Source organism: Pseudopipra pipra, chromosome W (assembly GCF_036250125.1).
Source record: "Pseudopipra pipra isolate bDixPip1 chromosome W, bDixPip1.hap1, whole genome shotgun sequence".
NCBI lineage: Eukaryota > Metazoa > Chordata > Aves > Passeriformes > Pipridae > Pseudopipra > Pseudopipra pipra.
This window is the reverse complement of record NC_087580.1, coordinates 32,975,107-32,993,558: the sequence shown is the minus strand read 5'-3', so window position 1 is coordinate 32,993,558 and position 18,452 is coordinate 32,975,107. Positions and strand designations below refer to the sequence as shown.

Sequence of the window (18,452 nt, the reverse complement as noted above, 5' to 3'; positions counted from 1 at the left end):
AGACCCCCCTGGTGTCCCCAAGACAGTCTTGGTGTCCCTAATTTCCTCCCTTAAGACCTCAAGACTCCCCTGGTGTCTCCAATGTCCCCAGGGCCTCCAGATCACCCCAATTCCCCTCTTGACACCCCCAATTCCACTGCCCACAAAGCCCTTCCCACTCTCCCCAGTGTACCCAAACCCCATCCCTGATGTCCCCAACTCTCCATCTCACCCCAGGAGCCCCCACTGGACCCTCTGACCCCAAAAACGCCCCCCACACACACACTCACAGAAAGGCCAAGGGCATCTGGGGACACGGGGAAAGCTGGGGGGCTTTCGGGGATTACTGGGGGATACTGGGACACACTGGGGGGAAACAGGGGGCACTAGGAGGGACTGGGGGGTTACTGAGGGATGCTGGAAGAGCACTGGGAAGGACTGGGAAGTTACTGGGGGATTACCAGGACACACGAGGTGACACTCAGAAGTTACTGGGCCATACTGGGGGTTACAGGGTGCTCACTGGAGAATCACTGGGCCATACTGGGGGCAGTGGGAGGTCACTGGAACACACTGGCTGGTCACTGAGGGGGTTACTGGGCTGAACTGAGGGTCACTGGGAGGTCACTGGTCTATACTGGGGGCACTGGGATCTCCTTACCCGGATGTGGTACATCTCCCGCCCAGACTTTGGGGGGCACCCCCAGGACCCCTCCCCTGGGGGCTGGGGACCCCCGGAACACACTGCTAGGCTTTAGGGGACCCTCGGGACCCCCTCCCTGTGACGTCTCTGTGTGCTGAGTGTTGGGGGTCTCTGGGGTTCGGGGGGGGTCACTGGGATCCCCTTTCCCTGGGGTCGGCTCGCCGGGCCGGCAGGAGCGCTGTGGCGGGAAAAGTAATGGCGGATCGCGCAGAGCCTCATGGGAGTTGAAGTTCCCTCTTGAGTACTCCGCCGGCGCGCCTGCGCAGTGCAGCCAGGGCGTTGACAGAGCCCCCCCCCGCGCGGCTTCCAGGCTCCGCGCTCTGCCCTTCGGGAACCCCCGAACCCCTCGGCTAAACCCTCCCGAGCCCTCCAGCCTTTCCACCCACACCCGCGCTCCCCGCAGCCCCCGGGGGGATCCCCAGAGCCCCGCTCTCCCGCAGGCCCCGCCAGCTCACAGTGCAGCACGGAGCCAGCGCCATCTTTGCTTCCCGGAAGCAACCACGGCGCTCTGCGCGCGCACCGCCTTTAGAGAGCTCCCCCCCGCCCACCCTCCGCCCTCCGCCCGCCGCGCTCCCGTCAGGAATGTTCGCACGGGCGGTGCCGCAGCGCCCTCAGCCTGAACTGAACCTGGTTTTACCTCATGAAATCTTTGATCTCTGTTAGCCAAGCCCCTCTTTCCTTCCCCAACTGTCTTGTCCTTTTGGGGGGGGGGGTTGTCATAGCGGCCCTTTGCACTTGAACGGACTGAGGTTTCTACCAGAAAGGGCCAGTCCCCTTTCCCATGGGCAGCTTCTTCCAACAGAACCCTTCTTGAGGGCTGTGTGGAGATTCCTGCCTTGGCTAGGGACCCCCCCCAAGGTCAGTCCTGGAGGTTGAGAGCAGAGATCTCCCCACGAGCATTGGTCTGGGGGAATTCCATCCATCTCTAGTTAAGAATTATTGCTTTTGTGCCAGCTTGAGTAGAATTGCTTCAACAATTGCTTTAGTGTAGAGCACTGTCCTATCTTATGCTGTACTCCTGTTAGTTTTAGTGTTTCTATTGTGCAGTAAAAAAATCCTGATGAAGATCTTTTGTCAGATCATTTGTATCCCTAAATAATTCATTTCTATCAAGAGATCTGATTTGCTATCCTTAAAACCTGGGGGACAAAAGTGTTTCAGTCACACCTCTGTAATTCCTCTAAACTGAAAGTGTTGGCATAACCCAAGGCTGAGATTGGATCCAGCAGTCCCCAGCACCCCACAGTAAATTGGGAGCTCAGGGGGCCATTGCCCTTTCCCAGCCCCTCTGTGCCCAAAGACCCTCATAGGACCATCTGACCCACCAGACCACCCCCCCTTTTCCATGCTTCTCCCTCTTTCATTCACTTTTCCATAGTCCCCTCAATCCCCACCTCCGGATTACTCTGAGGGTCCCAAGCCCCATTTTTTCCCTCCTCTCACATCTTCCACATCATCCCCTCAATCCCCAGCTTCATCCAACTCAATTTGGGGTCCCACCACCCCAAAAAGGGGTTAGGTGGAGTCCTGGATGGGCTCTGAGTATGTTTGCGGGGTTCTCCAGGGCCTGTGTGCAGGTTTAGAGGGGTCCCAGCACATTTTTGGGTGAGCTGGGTGCCTTTTAAGGGACAGGTGCCCCACCAAGACCCTCCCAGAGTGGGTTGACACAGGGGGAACAAAGGGGGGTCCCCATTCCCAATCCATCCCAGGGCCAGTTCTGCTCCCCCAAACTTGATTCCACCCCTCGGGATCCCCCAAAGCCTCTTCCCATTGCCCCCCAATAACCAGGACTGGGTAGAACTGGGAAGCTTTACTGGGATCACTGGGAGCAGGTGGGCGGAGGCAGAGTGGCAGCAGGGGAGGGGGGGACACACAACCCCCCAAAATCCTCAAGGGGACGGGGGGAGGGTCCAGGCTGGGCCCGAGGCCCCGGGGAGGGGCTGCGGCCGCCGCCGGCTCAGGAGCTCTGTGGGGAGAGAAAAGGGGGTGACACTGGGGTGGGGGGACAGGGGGGACACCGGGATACACCGAGACCCGGACTGGATGCATTGGGACCAGAACTGGGGAACAGGGATCATACTGGGAGCACCTGGCAGCACGTTGGAGGCAACTGGGATATACTGGGAGTGACTGGAACCACAGTAGGGGTGACTGGGAGCAACTGGAACCACACTGGGGGCAACTGGGATCATACTGGGAGCAGCTGGGCTCCTATTGGAGTCATACTGGGACCATACTGGGAGTGACTGCAATAATACTGGGAGTGTGTGAGAGGGACTGCAGCCATACTGGAGATGAGTGGGATCAAACTGGCTTCATACTGGAAGTGTCTGGAAGTCACTGGTATCATACTGGTGGCAATTGTGATTGTACTGGGATCATACTAGGATCAGACTAGGATCATACTGGGAGCAACTGGTTCTATGCTAGGGGCAACTGGGAGCTACTAGGATCCCACTGGGAGGAAAGGGGAGCAACTGGGACCATGCTGGGCACAACTGGGATCATACTGGGAGCAACTGGGCCCACATTGAAGGTGGCTGGGGTCATACTGGGAGTGACTGGGAGCATTCTGAGGGCAGTTGCGACCATGTTGGCACAACTGGGATATACTGGGAGCAAGTGGGATCACACTGGAATTGACTGGGATCATACTGGGAGGCACTAGGACCCCACTGGGGGTGACTGGGAGTGGCTGCGAGCAACTGGGATCATGCTGGAAGCTACTGGGAGCATTCAGGAGTGAATGGGACCACACTGGAGGCAACTGGGATATACTGGGAGAGACCAGGAGTGACTGGGATCATACTGGGACTGCCTGGGAGTGTACTGGGAGTGACTGGGAGCATGCTGAGGTCAGCTGGGATATACTGGGAGAGACTGGGAGTGACAGGGATCCTACTGGGAAGGACTGGAACTCTAGTGGGGTGACTGGGAGCAAGTGGGACCCTGCTGGGGGCAAATGGTTTTATCCTGGGGGTGACAGGGAATGTCTGGGTTCATCCTGGGTGTGAGTGCCACCATACAGGGTGCCGCTGGGATCATACTGGAGTCATACTGGGAGGGACTGGGAGAGACTGGAACTACAGTGGGGTGACTGGGAGCAACTGGGCCCATGCAGGGGTAACTTGGGGGGTAACTTGGATCCTACTAGGAGAGACTGGGATCATTCTGGGAGTGACTGGAACCATAGTAGGGGTGAATGGGAGCAACTGAAACCACGCTGGGGGCAACTGGGATCATACTGGGAGCAGCTGGGCCCCTACTGAGGTTGTACTGGGGTCATACTGAGAGCAGCTGGGCCCCTAGTGGGGTCTTACTGGGAGTGACTGCAATAATCCTGGGAGTGTGTGAGAGGGACTGCAGCCATGCTGGGGATGAGTGGGATCAAACTGGCTTCATACTGGAAGTGTCTGGAAGTTACTGGGATCATACTGGGGGTGACTGGACTCATACTGGGATCATACTGGGAGCAACTGGGACCATGCAAAAGGCAAATGGCATCCTCCAGGGAGTGACTGGAAGTGACTGGGGCCATACTGGACTCAGACTGGGAGTCCCTGAGAGTGAAAGGAACCATCCTGGGGGAGTGACTGGGAGCAACTGGGACCACCTTGGGGGCAACTGGGATCCTATTGGGAGTGACTGGCAGTGACTGGGATCATAGTGGGAGTGACCAGCACCATACTGGAATTATAGTGGGAGAGACTGTAAGGGACCAGGATCAAACTGGGAGTGACTGGAACTATGCAGGGGGGATTTGGGAGCCAGTGGGACCATGCTGGAAGGCAACTGGGAACATCCTTGGAGCAACTGGGATCATGCTGGAAGCAACTGGAAGTAACTGGGAGTGACAGGGTGCATGCTGGAGGCAACTGGCATAAACTGGAAGTGACTGGGATCATCCTGATGGAAACTGGAACCATCCTGGGGCAAGTGGAAGTAACTGGGTGCAGTGGGTTTCTGTGGTTGGGTTTTGGTAGCGGGGGGGCTACAGGGCTGGCTTCTGTTAGAAGCTGCCAGAAGCTTCCCCTGTCCCGTGGAGCCAATGCCAGCTGGCTCCAGGATGGAATTCCTGCTGCTGGCCAAGGCCGAGCCAGTCAGGAGTGACAGTAACACCTCTGGGATAACATATTTAGGAACAGAAAGTTGTGGCACAGAAGGAGTTCCAGCCAGGAAAGAGCAAAATGAGACCATGGGAACAGCACTGCAGACCCCAAGGGCAGGGCAGGAGGAGGGGCAGGAGGTGCTCCAGGCACCGGAGCTGAGGCCCTGTAGACCGTGGGGCAGAGCAGGGTGGGGCAGCTGTGCCCCTGCAGCCCCTGGGGGAGCATCGGGTTGCAGAGACCCCCCTGCAGCCCCTGGGGGACCATCAGGGTACAGAGACCTCCCTGCAGCCCATAGGGGAGCATCGGGGTGCAGAGACCCCCCTGCAGGCCATGGGGGAGCATCGGAGTGCAGAGACCCCCCTGCAGCCCATAGGGGAGCATTGGGGTGCAGAGACCCCCCTGCAGCCCGTGGGGGACCATTGGGGTGCAGAGACCCCCCTGCAGCCCATGGAGGCTCCCACGCTGGAGCAGGTGGATGCAGGAAGGGGGCTGTGACCCCGTGGCAGGCCCAGGATGGAGCAGGGTCCTGGCAAGGACCTGCAGCCCATGGAGAGGGAAGCCCAGGCTGGAGCAGGTTTTTCCCGGGCAGGACTCGTGGCCCCTATGGGGGATCCACGCAAGTACAGCTCATCCGTGAAGGACTGACCCCATGGAGGAGTGACCCACGGGACAGCAGGTTGGGAAGAGCTGCTGCCCGAGGGATGGACTCAAGTTGGAGAGGTCCATCAAGGACTGTCTCCCGCGGGAGGGACCCCATGGGAGCAGGGAAAGGACTCCAACTCCTCTCCCTGAGCAGCAGCAGAAACAACAACTGACCGTGACCCCCATTCCCGTCCCCCTGCACTGCTGGGGGGGAGGAGGGAGAACATGGAAGGAAAGGTGGGGGAAGGTGTTTTTAAGACTGTTTTATTTCTCACTCTTTGGCTCTTATCCTGTTAGTAATAAGTTTAAGTACTATTCCCACTTGGAGTCTGTTTTGCCCATGAAGGTGATCAGTCACTGACCTCTCCCAGCTCTTATCTCTACTTATGAATTTTTAGCTGGTTTGTTTTTTTTTTTTTTCTCTCTCCTCTGCCCAGTTGCAGAGGGAGAGTGAGAGAGCGGCTTTAGTGGGTACCTGGTATCTGGCCAGGGTCAACTAACTACAAGAATATAAAAAGAAGTAATTTTTTTGGTCTTGTTCTGATGCACTTAAGGAGCTGGAAAAGCAAGACTGGTGCAGGGAGGTCCAAAGCATGGCTTTGTGTCTGGATGAGGGAGACATCACATTTAGAGGAGACAGACTCTGCAGTTGCTTTCCTAGACTTTGTCCCACCTTAATGGTGTTTTTCCACCCACAGCAGCGTTGCTGGGAGATGTTGCAGTGGCACATCCACCCTTCTCTGCCAGGGCAGCATCTTGGCCCTTCCCACCCCACCATGGATTTTCCATTCCTGTGGCAGGGACTTGTCCCCACCTGATATCCGAATGGGAAATGCAATTCCTGTGGGTGGCTTTCATGGTTCCACCACAGGCTGGCACAGATTCTGATCCAGCTTTGAGAAATTGTGTGGTCTATGTGTTCTGGATAAAGCTGTCCCAACTTTGCACACTGTGATCCGAGGGAGTTTCGGTGGCCAGTTTGTGTATCAAAAGCACTCAGTACTAAAATGTACCAAGTTGCACCTGTGCACAAATCTGCATGAGCTCAATGCCCTGAGTACCCACACAGGCTTTTCTGTCTCGAATCCTGCTCATTCTGTGCCTGGGACTGGATTTATTTCAGCAGCTAAATGGTTCACTGGAGGACTAACTGAGTCTGAGAGCTCCAGTCCTTTGCAACAGATTATTGACGTGCTGGTAGGAGCGGCTCCCTTCCTTCCCTTCCCCCTTCATTATAAAAACACGAACTGTAGAGAAACCAAATACCACACGGCCCCTGCGCCGAGCCCGTCAGAGCTCCCGGCTCGGTGGTCAGCACAGAAAGTCCCTTTATATTTGGGAAGCGGAGGGAGAAAATTCTGGAAGCGCGAGAACGCGGCGATAGCTGGGATGAACGGGGAGCCCTTAGGAAAGGATTGGGAGGTACTGGGATAAACTGGGAGCCCCGAGGAAGGAACCGGGGCTTTTCCGCCATTTACGTAGCGCTGAGGGCAGGGCGCTTACGCCATTTGCGTAGAGTTACACAGTTTACGTAGCTTACCTTCCTTTGCTGTTACCGGCGGCCCCTTACGCCGTTTGCGTAGGGCTGTGGGCAACGGCAGAGCCCCTTACGCCGTTTGCGTAGGGCTGTGGGCAACGGCGTTAGGAGCGGACTGGGGCGGACTGGGATGGACTGGGAGCCCTTAGGAAGGGACTGGGAGGTACTGGGATAAAGTGGGAGACTTTAGGCTTTTGGATAAACTAGGAGCTCTTAAGTGGGGACTGGGTCCTTCCTTACGCCATTTGCGTAGCACTGAGGGCAGCGGCGTTAGGAGGGGACTGGGATGGACTGGGAGCCCTTAGGAGGGAACTGGAAGCCCTTAGGGAGGGACTGGGGCAAACTGGGAGCCCTTTGGAGAGGACGAGGATGAACCGGGAAAGGTTCCGCAAGCCCTTAGGAAGCCACCGGGGTCCTTCCGCCATTTGCGTAGCGCTGAGGGCAGTGACCTTGCACCATTTGCGTAGTCTTACGCAACTTACGTAACTTCCTCCTCTACCATTACCGTTGCCCCCTTACGCCGTTTGCGTAGCGCCGCTCCATTGCCGCCCGCGTCGCCGTCTTACGCCGTTTGCGTATCCCTGCGCCGTTTGCGCAGCGCGGCGGGGGCGGGCCCGTATCCCTGCGTGCCGATATTTATTTATCAGTGTCCAGGCGCTCGACCCCTCAGCCCCTCACACACCCACGGGCCCCACGGCAGCGCGAGGGAGGATCCCGGGGGTGTCCAAAAGCTCCTCCAAGAGTCAGTTTATGGCTTTGCAGAGGGCTCTCAGGAGTCACCGAGGGGCTGAATGTGAAGAGAGAAAAATTAAATCTTTAGGGGGGGAAAAAAAATATAACAATTGCATTTCTGTTTTCCTGAGGAGCCGTGGGTGTTTTTAGGCAGCTGCCTGCAGAGGCCGTTGCCATTTCGTGAGGCGGCATTAATGCAGGAGGAGACTTGTTGTGCTGTTCACAGAAATTCGGATTTTAAGGCTTTTCTCCTTGGTTTGAAGCTTCTTCATTCTTCCTTCGCCCTCTTTCAGAGCAAAGGCTTTAATTTTTAAACTTAGGGGGAAAAAAGTAATAACAACAAGTGAGGAAAACTAGGGGGGAAAGGGAAAAGTTCTTCTGAAAGGATTACAATGTGCAGGCAAAATCAGTTCTCTCTCCAGGAGAGAAAAAAGTATTAGAGGTGTAAATTGGCTCCAAAAATGCCCCCAAGGGCATGGGGAAGATAATCAGGATGACAAGTCTCTGGGAGCTGTGAGAGAGAGAATTAATGCTGGTATTTGGAAAGACAAGTGATAGTGCTGCATTTGATCTGGGTTTCATGTCATCATTTTCTGGTTCCAGAGTCAGAAAAAGCTGCTCATTTACTTTTCATGTAGCTGTATTTTTTTTTCCTGACTTCTTGAGGAGGCAGAGCTGATGAAATCGTGCTGGAAGAGGCCTGAAGCTTTTCATCTGATGTTCAGCTTCAACAAATTTCACTTGTGGAGTTTCTGCACTTTGGGGGAGGCTGCAGGTTATAGAAATGAATTAGTGCATCTGCTAAAGGAAGAGGAGTATTAGTCATATTTATACCAAGACTAAGTCAGATTCCTCCACATTGGCTGCAGTTGAATTTTGCAAGGTTTCTGATCTCCTGGCTCTGGCTGTGAAGGTGTTTCCTTTTCAAGCCTGTCACCTGCAAAGATTTCTCTGGGACAGTGATTTCTTCATCACAGAAAAGCAATGTAGAGAAACCTCTTTGCCACCCCAAGATCATTATTTTCTTGCTCACTTGTACTCTGTACTCTGCTGAGGTTCCATTACATCTGCAGGTCAAATGTAACCTGAATGCAGCACTGATCACAGAGAGCAATAAATATAGTACAGAGCTTTAGTGTGAACTTCATGCACATCCTTGGTTTGTTTGTGTAAGACTGTGTATTATACAGATAATATAAAGCATAAAATAGTTTTCATATATAAAAATTACTTTTCCAGCACATACTAATGTGCCTTTCATAACCTCCTAATTAGGTTATGTTTTCTCCTAAACTTAATTCCACTTTATGACCAACAGTTGAGTAGACTTCAACTTCATTTTTGGTTCCAATTTTCATTCTGTTCAGTGTGTGTGTATATATATGTATACACAAGAAGAAAATCCTTTATTCAGCATACGGGCCTACATACTAAGCCCAAAGCACTCTACTCAGTGCTGATGGGCAAACGCTTCTAACAGATAAAACCTCCATTCTGAATCGATGGTCTGAACACTTTCAGACTCTTTTCAGCACCAACTGTGTAGTCCAAGACTCAGCAATTCAGTCCATCACACAACAACCAGTGAAATATGAATTGGATACTGCCCCCACTTTAGGAGAAACCCTTAAGGCCATACAGCAGGTAAAAATCAGCAAGGCAGCTGGGGTTGATGGAATCCCACCCAAAGTCTGGAAATGTGGGGGCCTTGCACTCCATGCTAAATTTCATGAGTTTGTGGTGCACTGTTGGGAACCAGGCGAACTACCATCAGGCCTTCGAGATGCAGTCATCATCACTTTGTATAAGAAGAAAAGTACTAAATCAGACTGCTCATATTACCCTGGTATTACTCTGCTCTCCATTGCTGGCAAAATCCTGGCAAGAATACTCTTGCCTAATATAGCAGACTAATACCTGCTATAGCAGAAGGAATGCTACCTGAAAGTCAGTGTGGTTTCAGAGCCAACAGGAGCACCACAGACATGGTGTTTTTTCTCAGACAACTGCAAGAGAAGTGTAGGGAACAGAACAAAGGTCTCTATGTAACCTTTGTCGACCTCACCAAGGCTTTCGATACTGTGAGCAGAAAAGGTCTGTGGCAGATTTTGGAACGTTTAGGTTGTCCCCCCAAGTTCCTTAAAATGATCATCTCACTCCACGAGGATCAGCACGGACAAGTCAGATATGGCGATGAACTTTCTGAGCCCTTTCTAATAACCAATGGTGTGAAACAAGGCTGCGTTCTTGCACCAACCGTATTCATAATCTTTTTCAGCAGGATGCTCCAAAGGGCCACGGCAGACCTCGATGATCAGGACGGTATCTACATTCGATACCATACTGATGGAAGCCTTTTCAACCTAAGGCGACTGAAGGCCCACACCAAGACCTTAAACCATCTTGTCCGGGAGCTGCTTTCTGCTGATGACGCCGCCCTTGTTGCCCACACAGAAGCAGCTCTGCAGCGTTTAACATCCTGCTTTGCAGATACTGCTGAGCTCTTTGGGCTGGAAGTCAGCTTAAAGAAGACAGAAGTTCTCTATCAACTGGCACCTCAGTAAGTCTTCCATCATCCCCATATCACCATTGGCCAATCAGAACTCAAATCAGTTCAGCAGTTTAATTACCTAGGCAGCCTCATCTCCTCGGATGGTAAGATTGACAGAGATAGACAACAGGTTAGCAAAGGCATAGAGAGCTTTTGGAAAGCTTCATAAAAGAGTTTGATGAAATAAACACTTGAAGAAAAGTACAGAGATCAGTGTTTACAGAACCATAGTGCTGTCCACTCTCTTATATGGATCTGAATCATGGGTCATCTACCACCACCACCTGCGTCTCCTGGAACGCTTCCAACAGTGCTGCCTCTGTACAATCCTAAACATCCACTGGTCAGATTATGTGACCAATACATCTGTTCTAGAACAAGCAGCAGTCACAAGTATTGAGGCCATGTTGCTGAGAACACAGCTGTGCTGGGCAGGGCACGTCTCCAGAATGAAGGACCAACCACTGCCTCCCTAAGATCCTGCTCTATGGTGAACTTGCCACCGGCTGCCACAAGAGAGGAGCCCCAAAGAGAAGATACAAGGACTCCCTGAAACAACATCTCAGCCTTGGCCATATTGATCACCATCACTGGTCTACTCTGACCTCCAGTCGGGAGGCCTGGAAACACACCATCTATAACACTGCTGATGCTTTTGAGAACGCACGCAGGATCACCCTTGAGGAGAAAAGACAAGGCAGAAAGAATCTTGCCTTGCAGAATATACCACCTAAGGAGTCTTTCTGCTGTACCTTTTGTAACCGGACATGTCTATCTCGTATTGGCCTTTTCAGTCACCAACGCTCTTGCAACAAATTTGGGTAGTGCCCTCCCCAAATCTTCATTTGCGAGGCCCAGCCATGATGAGTATTCTTACTGGCTATAACTGTGCTATATGTACATCTATATTTTTGCTCTAGCTCTGCTATTTGGTTTTTTTTTCTCTCTGAGAAGTAAGCTTTTTCGCTGGGTCTCAGGGACTTGGCAGGAAGCCAGGTCCAAACCAACACACGGCTGCAGCACAGGGCTTGCTGCTGTGCCACCTCCTGGGGTGCTGGGCCTGGGAGGACACAGGGGTCACAGAGTGGGGCACCGTGTGGGGACACAGGGAGAACTGTGGCTGCCCAGGCTGGAGAAGGTTTTGGGGTGACCTTCCAGCCCCTTCCAGTGCCTAAAAGAGGCTCCAAGGGAGCTGGGGAGGGATTTTGGATGAGGGCCTGGAGTGACAGGACAAGGGGGATAGCTTCACACCAGCAGAGGGCAGGGTGACATTGGCAGTGACCCTGAAATGGGGTGAGAAGGCTCGGGCAGCAGCTTGTCCTTTAGCCAAGGCGGCTTCTCCCGGGGAAAGCCCCAGCCAGGGCTCAGCTTGTCCCACAAGCCTGGGGCCAGGGGTGCTGAGGGGGGAGCGTCCCGCTGCCTGCAGGACAGCCCAGGAAGGACAGGGTCAGCTCGGCACACTCAGCACCACACAGCTGAAGGACACCAGGACTTTGGGCACGTTGTTGCAGCTTTATTCAGCCCCAGTCCTTTAGCCAAGGCAAGCTGCACCTCTGCCGGGCTCACGGCCAGCAGCAGCGCAGTGCTCGCAGGAGGCCTCTTGGTCTTTGCTGCACGCAAGGACTCCTCAGAATGGAGGTTGTCCGAGCTGCCAGGGAGCTGACAGAGATGTCCCAGTCATTCTCCAAGGGCTGAAGTGCTGTGAGGGAAAGAAACAGAGCCCAGATCAAACCCCACATCTGCAGAGAGCCTCTGGATTCCCCACAGACCGCGCTCCCCACTCACCGCTCAGGATGTCAGCCTGACTCTCTGTGGTCTGCTCCCTCAGGCGCCGTGTGATGAGTCCTGGGCACAGAGCTCCATTAGCCCCTGCTCCCCAGCCTGCTCCCAGCAGCAGGGCCCCCAGTCCTACCCTCCTCCCCCTCAGCAGGGCTGAGCCTAGGAGCCCCCAGAAGCTCAGGGCAGTGGGACTGAGCAAGGCGGCCACCAAGCCCCGCTACGTGGGCAGGGCTGGCAGAGGGAGGCAAGGCCCTGCCCGGGGTGGCCGGGGCTGGGGCAGCCCCAGGACTGCCCCTCGTTGCTGGGGTAGCCCCAGGACTGCCCCTCGTTGCTGGGGCAGCAGTGGCACAGGGGCCAGGCTGCCCCAGAGGCACCGCAGGGGCTGGCACTCACCGATGAACCTGACGGCCGCCAGGCGCACGTTGGCCTGAGGGTCCTGCAGGTAGGGCAGGCTCTGGTGGATGAAGTCTTCAGCCCTGCTCCTGCTCTTCTGAAGCTGCAGAGAGAACAAGGCATGTCTCTCCAGGGCTGTCACTGGGGCAGTTGGCTGGAGCAGTGCCTCCCGCCAGCACCCCCTGGGACAGAGAGGCCTCCCCTCCTGCTGGCTACAGGGAAGGGACAGGGGCCAGCAGAAGAGCCCCTGGGGCTCTGTTCTTGTGGGCAGCAACAGGGATGCAGCTCCAGGCTCTGCCCAGCTGCAGAGCCCCCAGCCCAGACATGGGATGAGGGCAGCCTTCCCCCAGCCCGGGCCCCTCAGCTTGTCCTTACCAAGCACGCTCCAAGCTCCCACAGCCGCTCTCTCTGCAGCAGGTGCTTGAGCGTCTTCCACTTCAGCAGCTCTGCGGCAGCAAGAAGGGCTTCCCTGGAGGCCTGCAGGACAGCATGAGCTCAGGGATGGCCCGGGGGCCTGGGCAAGGAGACATCTTGGCTCTGTTCCTGGGGGATCCTGCCTTTAGGAAGCTGGGACATGCCCTAGCCCAAATGTCTGGGAGCCTTTGGGGACAGCCCTGGGGGATAGGCGTGAAGGCTCAAAGGCCTGGCCTCCGACACAGCCTGTGGGGATGCCCCTGCTCAGGCCGTGGTGGCCACGGGCTGCTGCCGTGCCCTGCAGGAGCAGGCAGGGTTGGTGTTGCACAGGGCCATGCCAGCTTCTCCGGCCCTGCTGGCACTGGCTCCGCATGGACCTTCCCACGGGCTGTGCTGGGGAAGCGCTGCCCGCTGCCAGCTGCCCTTGCCCCGATGCCCAAGAGCCCTGGGGGGTGTCAGCCCAGCCCTCTGTGTGTCAGGGCTCAGCCTTCAGCGCTGTACCTTGGCCACGCTGGGGACCTGGTCGCTCATGCGGAAGAGGAGAGGTACCAGTGCTCGCCACACCTCCTTCCTCATCCTCTTCTCATCCCTGCCGACCACCAACTGCAGCAGCTCCGTGAGCATGCGGATGGACAGCTCTCGCAGCTCGCTGCACTCCTGGCAGGAAGCAGGAAAAGGGAGTTTTGCAAACAGCAGCTCCCTGCCCACAGTGCAGAGGGCCGTGATCATGGCTGCGGGGAGGGCAGCGGCTGTGGTCTCACATTCCAGAAGAAGCAGCACTGGACTGAACAGCCCAGAAGCCATCCCAGGAGAGCCCAGGGGAGTGGAGCTGGCTCCAAGTGCTGCTCGCAGGGCTGGGCTGCAGGGCAGCTGTCATTGTCCAGCGCCCATCTGAGGGGCTCAGGCTCCACCTCAGCCTTACCGAGTCAAAGAGGGGCAGGAGCCTCCCCACAAGCTGCACAGCGATGAAGCTGGCCTTGGTCTTCTTCAGCTGACGCAGAACGTTTTGCAAGGCCAGCAGGGTCTTCATCTGGGCATCTTCGCTGCCAGCTTGCAGGATCTTCATCATGCCCGGCAGGAAGAGTTCGATGTTTCTTGCCTGTAGAGAGAAGAGAATGTCCATTGGGTGAAGAGGGCCGTGCCTGAAAAGCTCCCAGGCAGCCACCCCAGGCCCCACCATGGCAGGGAGGGTGTTTGGAGCAGTCACCCCACGTTCTGAGTCCCAGGCCAGGCCAAACCACTGCTTTCCACACAGCCCCAGCCCCCATTTGCCAACAGGGCTGCCCCTGACACCGCCCTGCTCACCATCTCGGCTCTCTGTGACAGCCCAATGAGCCCTTCCAGCAGCAGCCTGGCCGTCCTCTCGTTTGGACAGCCCTGGTGGCTCTCGATGTCGGGCTCGTCAGCCAAATCCTCCCACTCAGCCTTCCTGGAGGATGACTGCAGGAGCAAACAGAGCTGTGAGGGGCCAGCAGAGCCTGCAAGGCTGGTGGGAGGGGACCAGGGCCTTTGGTGGTCACTCACAGCCATGGGCTGGGTGCGGGGGCCTTCTGCAGAGCAGTGGAAGCATTGTCTGTGCAGCAGGTTGGCAAAGTCCTCCAAGATCTTGGACAGTGTCTCCGGCATGGAGGACATCAGCTCCCACAGCTCCGGCGCAGTGCTGGAAGGCAGAGCACTGTCAGCAGGGCTGCCTCAGCCACAGTGCTGTGGCCTGGAGCAGCCCCCCAGAACCCACCCCTTGGAGCCCTGGCTGCACGTCCCTGGGGGCCCTGCCAGCGTGGGCAGGACGGGGCTGAGGGCGTGTTCCCTGTGGGGCTGGAGCACCGTGCTGGCTCTGGGCTGGCTGGGCCAGCTTTGGCTGCTGTAAAGCCAGACCAGCCAGCAGGGCTGGAAAGCGTGGGGGGATGGAGGGCCTGACTCTGCAGGCTGTCCCGCAGCATTCCTTGGCTCTGGCAGCCAGAGAGTCTTGGGGTCCCTCTCCCCACAGGGAACAAGCCCACCCTCAAGGCCATCAGGGCCAGTACCTGTCTCCTTGAAGAGCCGCCTTGCACAGGAGGATGACCACTGTGGTGGGGTACAGGTTGGTCATCAGGCGAAGCAGTGACTCCGCTTTCTCCCACGCTGCCTGTGTGCTGCAGTATGGCAGGCTCTCAAGGATGCTGCTGACTATCTTGGGCGCCTGCAGGGGATACAGGTGAGGATGGCACTGCCCCCGGAGTGCAGCCATGTGCTCAGTTGCCCTTCCCATTCCTCTCTGCTGCCTTGAGGTGGCTTGGGGGGGCCCAAGTCACCTGTGCTTGGGAGGGAGGGATGCAGGGAGGAACAAGGCCCAAGAGGGCTGAAGGGCACGACAATGCAGCCACAGGCCACTTACGTCCGTCAGCCAGACGTCCGGGTCTTCCAAGGCCACATCCAGCAGGCTGCTGGGCACCTGCTGGTCGAGGATGCTGGCATCTCCCAACGCCTCGATGGCCACGAGGATGACATCCGTCCTCTCGTGGGACTGCAGGTATTTTCCAAAGGTCTATGGCAGCAAGGAAGGAAGAGATGTTGTGCTGAGTGCCCTGATGGTGCTGCTTGGCTGAGCAGCTTGAGGGGCCCTGGCCGGATGTGCCCACCACTGCTGACAGCAGTGCCCACAGCAAAGCTGGGAGAAGTGCCTGCAGTCCCTGCATGGCAGAGGATGAGCAGAGAGTGCCCTCCTGCTGGGGGAGGAGGGCTCATGGGCACAGGCTGCTGGCCCCACTGAGAACCAGGGACTTGCTGGTGGCCAGGAGCACTGGAGCTCCTGCTGGGGCTAAAGCTGCTGCTGGGCCACTGGAGTGCAGCCCTCGTGCTGTCCCTGCTCAAGGACGGCGTGAACCCTCTCCCCAGGGAGCTGAGGGCACGCCAGCCCCACTGCTGCGGGGTCCTTTGGCTCACACCAGTGCCCTGCTGGTGCCACGGACAGGAGTCCCAGCAAGGGTGCAGCTCCTTACCTTGGCACAGTCCCTGGCGCTCAGAGAACACAGCGCGGAGGTGGTCACGGCTTCCCAGTGGACTTGGTCTGCTCTGTCCTTTAGCCTGGATTCGACTAAACATCGGGACAAACACACAAGAGTCAGGAAGGCAGAGTAGCTTTGCCAGCAAGCTCACCAAACCTCCCTGGCATCTGCTGGCAAGGGGGCAGGACAGGAGCAGCCCAGGATTTCATGAGGGCATCAGGAACAGCTTCTTGCTACAGGCACTGGAGGGACCAGCCAGGGTGGGGGATCTGCTCTTCCCCACCAGGGAAGACATGGCTTTGGGACAGGGAAGTCAAGAGGGGCTTTGCCTGTGGGGCCCACAAACCAGTGGGCTGCAAGATCCTGAAAGCAAGGGGAGGAAGGAGAGCAGCAGCAAACAGATCCTGGCCTTGAGCAGAGCACGCAGCCTCTGCAGCAAAGGGGCAGCTGGGAAGCTCTGGGAAGCAGCTGGGAGGGGCAAAGGAGGTCAGGAAGCAGATCTATCAGGAGATAGAGCAGATGAAGCCCAGCACTGCTCTGCCTTTTTTACTTACAGATGAACTCAGCCAGGGCAAAAAGAGCATGGAAAGCTGCACAGCTTGTCTGCTCCTCGGAGAACCGGAAAAGGATGAGACGCCCCAGCAGCTTTCCTAGGAGTGGGAGCTGGATCTCCCCAGAGCAGACAGGTCCAGCAGTGCCTCTTCTGACGTTGGCATTGGCCTGGATGAGGGAGGCATGAGCAGAAGGGCTGAGGGCACAAAGGTGGTGCCAAAGCCCCCCTCCCGAGAGTCTGCCCAGGGCTGGATTCCTGGAGAGACCAGGCTTTGCAGAGCCCTGCGTCCCCGTCTCTCAGAGCAGCCATGTGGGCAGCAGCCCTGGCATGGAGAGCAGCAGGGATGGGGGCAGGGCCTGGCTGGAGGGGGCCTGGTCCTTACCTGCAGAGTGGAATAGTCGGACAGCACACGGGCCAGCACATCGATCCTTGCCATGGCCCTCTCCCTCACAGCCTCTCTCTCGCATCTGGTGAAGTCCAGCAGCAGCTGGGACAAGAGAAGCAGCGGGTGAGCCCTGGGAGCAGACTCCAACACCAGCAGCACAGCTCCACTGCTGGGCCACGCTTGCCCCATCCCTCAAGGGTTCCTCTCCCCTCCAGCAAAGTCTGCAGTGGGGTGTCTGCCCCTGGATTCCCACCCAGGTCGGGCACACAGGCCCAGAGCCAACCTCATGGCCAAGGAGGAGGGCAGGTGCCACCCTCTGCAGCCCCTGTGCTCCACAAGAGCCTGGGGCCTGCCCCTGCTTCCCCACAGGAGGTGGGCACCCTCCCTGCAGGGCACTCTGCCTGTTCAGCACTGCTCTGGGCACCACTCAGCCAGCAGTGGGCAAACCCTCCCCTCCAGGCTGAGGAACAGCCCTGGGAACCCCCCCTTTTTGCTTGTGCCAGACCTCCAAGATGCCCTGCAGCTCCTCGCTGACTCGAGAGGCAGGAAAGCTGAGCACCACTGTCCTCAGCATGCTGTCCATGGAGTTCAGGGTCTGCAAGGAACACAGAGAGCAGTGGCAGTCATTCTGCTGTTCCTCCCAGCCCCAGGAGAGCCATCTGAACCCCCTGTGCCACAGGAGGAGGAGGAGGATGCCCACACTTCCCTGAAGAGACATGGGCATAGACAGTCTTAGAGGGCAGAGCAGCCTGTGGCACGGGATGCGGCCAGGCCCATGGGAAAAGGACAGAGGCATGAGGGTGGGAAAGACCCTGCCCTGCCTGGGATCCCTGCTCCTGTGGCACCATGGGGTAGCCAGGGAGCAGGCCAGAGGGGCTGGAGGCCCCTGGAGCTCAGCCAGCACTTACCTTGATGTAGAGGGCAAGGTCCCCTTTTGGCATTTCCTTCTCTGCAGGCAGCCAGAAGACACTTGAGAAACACGCACGGAGGAGACTTTTGGCTTTGCCCTCCAGCGCTGTGTCCACCAAGCTGCAGGGAGAGGGCAGGACACGGGTTGCACACGGGTGCTGGGAGCAGCCCCTCGACAACTCGTGCGGGTGGCATTGGACCTCTGGGCCAGGGGGCTCATGACGGATGGGCAGGTACCTCAATTTCTCCAGAGCCAGCATGGAAAGATGCCGAAGGTCTGTGCACAGCTGGTCCCTTGGCTCTTCTTCCAGCAGCGCCTGCAGAGCACAACCAGGATGGCACCTGTTGGCAGCTGCCAGCACCCAGGGCCTCCAGTCCCTGACCCGCCCAAGCGCTGTCCACACAGGCTGCCTGTGCCAGGGGGCTTTGCTCCCTTCGCCACATTGCCCAGAGTGCCCTCACCTTGATGTTCTCTCCCAGCTGGTACGTGTCGCAGAACAAATCCAGGCCCTGGGTCAGGCCATGGTTCAAGGCGCTTCTGCACAGCACGGAGATGCTCCGGAGAAATGTGGCCTTGTCTCTCTCCTCCTGCCAGCCAGGGGACAGAGACACAAACACGGATTGTGAGTGGGCGGACACAGCCAGCAGGACCACAGCACAGGGGGTGCAGTGCCCTGCAGGAGAAGCAGCCCTGCCCTGCCAGCACCCCTCCAGCAGCCCGGCAGCACAGCCCCTGCCAGCAGACAGCAGCACAGCCGCCCTCCAGCTGGCCACAGTTACCT

At 57.0% G+C, this 18,452-nt stretch overlaps 1 protein-coding gene and 1 long non-coding RNA gene across 2 annotated transcripts in view; one reads left to right on the top strand and one right to left on the bottom strand.

The window, feature by feature from the left end:
• Positions 1-18,452, top strand: part of LOC135405247 (zinc finger protein 493-like) — a 292,184-nt gene that overhangs the window by 22,755 nt on the left and 250,977 nt on the right. The gene's annotated exons all lie outside the window — the stretch shown is intronic.
• LOC135405608 (uncharacterized) lies at positions 11,746-12,519 on the bottom strand. The gene is made up of 3 exons (XR_010425836.1): positions 12,426-12,519; positions 12,039-12,098; positions 11,746-11,952 (listed from the first exon to the last, which is right to left on the bottom strand). It is a non-coding gene; the product is annotated as an uncharacterized LOC135405608 (long non-coding RNA).